This window comes from Anarrhichthys ocellatus, unplaced genomic scaffold (genome assembly GCF_004355925.1).
Source record: "Anarrhichthys ocellatus isolate YVR2014 unplaced genomic scaffold, GSC_Weel_1.0 scaffold63, whole genome shotgun sequence".
In the NCBI taxonomy this organism is placed as follows: Eukaryota; Metazoa; Chordata; class Actinopteri; order Perciformes; family Anarhichadidae; genus Anarrhichthys; species Anarrhichthys ocellatus.
The window spans coordinates 445,316-450,074 of NW_022280093.1; the positions used below are offsets into that span (position 1 = coordinate 445,316).

Below are 4,759 nucleotides of genomic sequence, written 5' to 3' on the forward strand. Positions count from 1 at the left end.
CCCCCCCCCCCCCCCCCCCCGATGGAAAAGGTGATGGCTCCATAATGATTCTGAGTAATGAGATGCAGACATTCCTATCCATGTGTAGGATAAAATGCATACACAGAAACACAGATCTCTGAATTATATGAGCGATATGATTGGAATATAGTCATATTGTTTTGTTTTTTTTTCTCTGTCAAGGTTAACAGTAAATTTTTCCATCCTGATGTCAAGAATCCAGAGCATCTGGCCTCGTCATAGGGAAGGTTGGGGGAGGACTTATGGTGGTGGTGGTTGTGGGTTGGGGGGGGGGCTGGGGAAGGAAGGGGGGTGGCGTTCCTCTGGGAGCTTCCATTTGTCGTGGTCCCTGGCCGGTAGCCGGCCCTGTGCCGCAGTGATACAGTACTGAAACACAACGATTTGTTGCCACTGGAAGAGCTCCCTGTTTCCAGTTACATCAGAACGAAAATTTCCACATCGTTCTAGCAACAAAAAATAAAAAAACACAGGCAAAGGAAGCAGATGTAAAAGAAAGAAACCAAGCGACTGAGAGTGAGAAACGATGACTTTTATTTGTTTGAATACGAAGAATTCTTTCTGTTTTTGTCGGGGCAGGATGACATCCTCCCCTCTTCCCGTCCAAGGCACACAGGCTACTAAATCGGTCACTGGCGGGCATTACATGCTCACTTGCATTAGAGAGAACCTGAAAACAGCTTTACAGGCCACGTGCGTCGCTTGACAACCAGGCAGTGGGGGGATGTTGAGTAATAGCCTGCGACTTTGAGAGTGAGGCGGTTGAAAGATTTAGAGAGTAAATTCAAAGCGCAAAATTTGCGCCACCATTAACGCACGATCGGAACGAAAGCCTTTCGGGTGGTTTTGGCTCGCCCCTCCCCCCGATGTCCCTGGAAGACTTGCTTAAAAAAATATGCAGCTGGCCTCAGCTTTGGACAGAACATGCGGGCCTGAGCCAGAGAAGTCTGCTGCTGGTCCATTCCCACAATAAGCAGAGGTGGCAGGTCGTTTTGGACGCGGCTAGGTTGTTGTGGCGTCTGTGTTTTGTGTACCGTGTTAGAGTGAATCTAAGCTTAGCTTGCTTGGGCTGGGCCAAACTCGGCCTGCTCCGCAGACATCGGGAGCTTCCATCCTGGCTTTAAACAGACAACATCTCATATATCTGTTTTTATCCACAATGCTGTCTCTTGTCGTCATTCGTCTGCCCGGATAGATATTCCTAACCTTTTGTCTTTCCTCCAGTATCAATGTGTCTCACTTGCCATCTTTCCTTACATTATATATCATTTGTGAATTGGAGGGAAATTTAACAACTCAGACCTGGACAAGATACCGAGTTCCCTTACTTTAACTCCCAGCCACGTTGCAGGTGCTTCCACTCAAGCCTCGCTCGTCTTGCGGTGTGATCGTTAGAACCGTTGTAGCCGAACACACGGCTGGCTCTCTTGAGGGATCCTATGTGCATTCAATTATGCTGATTAGACTTGTACTTTTGTCCCGGAGCTCTGTTTTCAATGTGCTGACAGCCCTTTGAAGCGTAAAGGTGTGACGAAGCATGGAGCAGAGGACGGGGTGGGGCACTTGCTACGTGATACTCGATGGCATGTTGAGAATGAGATGAAATGAAGTAAATGCCTTTTGAAAAGCTTGGCCTATATCCTGGTGCTGAAATGCAACTTTTGATAAGGTCCTGCAACCTGGATTCTTTTGTGCTCCCCCTGAATGAAGCATGATCTCAGCAAGGACCCGATTCTTCATAGGCCCTGAAATGACACACAAGCAGAGTTCAGCCCGCGGTAGTGAAACAGTCGATATATGATCGGAGTGACGGTTGATTGCACCTGGACTGGCCCACTGTGCTTGCTGAAGTCATTTTTCCATGCCGTGGAGATCGAAGTAACATCTTGCAAAAGCCACACGCTCTTTTTTTTTTTTTTTTTTTTTTTTTTTTTTTTTCTTTTTTTTTTTAACCCCTCCCAAACGGTGGAGCTATTCAGAAACCGTGACGCTGAAATATCATTGAAGATGGCATTTGAGGGCTCAATCCCCTGGCTTGAAGCGGTTCAGTCTTTGTAACTGGTAATGTGAGGCTTGTGGGCTTGAACGGAGCACGGATTCCTGCTGTTACGTACATGGCCCAGCCTTTATATATTACGTGCCTTCCCTGATTATATCCCAAGTAGAACACATTGTAAGTTATGTTTTAAAGATCACAGCGTCTGCTCGGCTAATGCATCTTGTAATTCTATATAATTTTATGTCTGGAAGGTGAAGGCATGGCCGCTTAATCCAGATAACCAATGCTGTGCTTTTTCCCTGCTCCGGCGTGCTCCTTTGGTAGAAAGAACGTTTTTAAAAGGGGTCAGGCTCTGGTAGGCTTCAGGACAGAACAGAAGCGGGACGGGGGCAGCGGGCTGATGACGTATCAGTCCTGTGTTGGCTGTGAACAAGGGGCCCTAAACACTTCTCCTTTTGTTTGGCACCTGACTCGGGTTAAATCCATCTTCCCGCCCACTGTCTGTCTCGACTTTCTCCCTTCGGAGGGAAAACGTGTTTACACTAGTGCGGGAGTCATCGCTGTTAATGTTATTTCTTGCCGTTGCAGAAAGCCATCACTCCACGGACTTTTCATGGTGTTCCTTTTGTCCTGAGTGTCATCATTCTTCCTCTGTCTGCGCACACGCTTTAATCAGATGTTGTTTATGCCGGTATGTATCTCAGACGTCGCGTTCATTCACTGACTCTGGCTTCAATTTGTTTTCCCGTCACTGCCCTGTCTCCGTCTGCCTGTCCCTCCACTCTCGGATGGAGAGTGAGGGGGTGAATCAAGGCCTTGAGTGGATTAGGCGACGCAGTCTGCAGCTGCTTCTCTTTCCGCCACCCCTGTCTGCCGCCATTTATTCTGTACAAATGGCCCTCGCACGTTCACAGTGCGGCGTTTTGAAATACTGAGGCGCTCAGAAAGCTCCCACGTGTTGTCACAGTTCTCTGTAGTCTGGTGAGCCTCACGAACATTGCGCCTCTCTAAATGTGTCCCCGAATGATATATGAGAGAGTTCAATAACTCATTCGGCACCTGGGAGAAAGCGAAAGTGGGGGGGGGGGGGGGAACCGGAACCCAGCGTTCATTTCCTGTATCCGAACAAGTTCATTTTCACCGGACAGTTTGTCTTTATGTGTGTAGATCAGTTACAAGATGGAAGTAGGGGTCCCCCAACATGTAAAGTTATGGACAGACTGATAAATCTGTCTCGGCGGCCCATGTGGTGTAGTCTGGCGTGTAAGTAAACGGCGCCTATGTTACAATGTCATATTTTAGAACAAGCCCTGTGTTTGTGGATTAATCCCTGTAATGTCTTGCTTTGCCCTAGAACCCCTCCATTGACCTGTGCCACTAGCAATTTGATGCGTGTCATGTTTAATGCATTTCATTGTCTGGGATTTTTGTGTGTGTGTGTGTGTGTGTGTGTGTGTGTGTGTGTGTGTGTGTGTGTGTGTGTGTGTTTTACATAAAAGGGATCTGTGAAAAACACTGTTATTTTCTTTAACCGCTGTTGAGGTGTAGGCGTGAGAGGGGAAGTGCTGTTTGGCAGTTTAAGTGGTCACTTCCTCCGTACGGGAAGCTTCGGAGGCCCCAGGCCCTCTCTGGTTTCTCTGAAGACCGTTTCGGCCATCCGGCGCAACATCATGCCGGTCTTCAGGACCTTTCTGGGCAGGGCTGGGCCAGCACTGGCCACAACAGAACCTCGTGGTCCACTACAAGACTACTGCCAGGTCCGCTACACACACACACACGCACACAGACACAGACACAGACACAGCCGCTGCACGAGAGGGTCCAGAATAGTCCGGCCAAAACAAACTGAATGAAACCAGACCAGCCCTGCAAGAAACAAGGCGGTCCACCCTTTAGCGGTGGAGGGTTGGCGCAATCATGTTCCCTTTCTTCTTCTTCTTCTTCCCCCCTCTCTCGTTTTGTCTGCCACTGTTTGCGCTGGACATGGTTTCTGATGTTACAGACCTATACGTATGTGTCGATACATCTGGCCCTGGATTCAGTTCTCTTTTCCACTTTTTTATAGTGTCCACACAGTGGTTTTACCACCACTGTGGTCGCTCTTTGGCTCATTTCCTTTCTCTCCCTCCATTTCTCCTCCTCGCTTGTCCAGCCATACATTCTTACATTTAATTTCAGCTTTGCAGAGTCCTTGTTTAGCTCTTGGCTCCTCTACAGCTCTTTTTCTGCTGTTGTTTGAAACTCTGGTTCACAGGGTTCAGCCTGACACAGTGACCCCCAGAAGACGAGCACAGTGGCAGCTTGTATTTTATCCATTCTCCCCATTATGTCGATTATTCCTTTGTTTCCCATAAGGCGGCGTTGGCGAGTGTTTAGTGTTTAGGTCGTCCCAGCATGAATCGGGAGGAGTTGTTGTCAGAAGGAATAAAGAATTGAATCATTGCGAGTGCAGACAGGAGGGGAGACATCGCACCTGGGGAGAAAAATGCTGAGGGACTCTCACTCTCTCCTTTCCTCCCTCGCTCCCTTCATCCCCTCCTACTGGTATCTCACCGCTGCCAATAGTAATGACATTACCATATCTCCCCCCACACACATTCACCGCCCTTCCTACACCCCTCACCTCATCCCATGTGTCTTTAAAAAGAATGTCTTTATTTATATATATATATATATATATATGTGTATGTGTGTGTATATGTATATATATATATGTATATATATATATATATATATATGTAT

At 47.6% G+C, this 4,759-nt stretch overlaps 1 protein-coding gene across 4 annotated transcripts in view; it reads left to right on the forward strand.

The window, feature by feature from the left end:
* Window positions 1–4,759, forward strand: part of mpp7a (MAGUK p55 scaffold protein 7a) — a 135,137-nt gene that overhangs the window by 32,838 nt on the left and 97,540 nt on the right. The gene's annotated exons all lie outside the window — the stretch shown is intronic.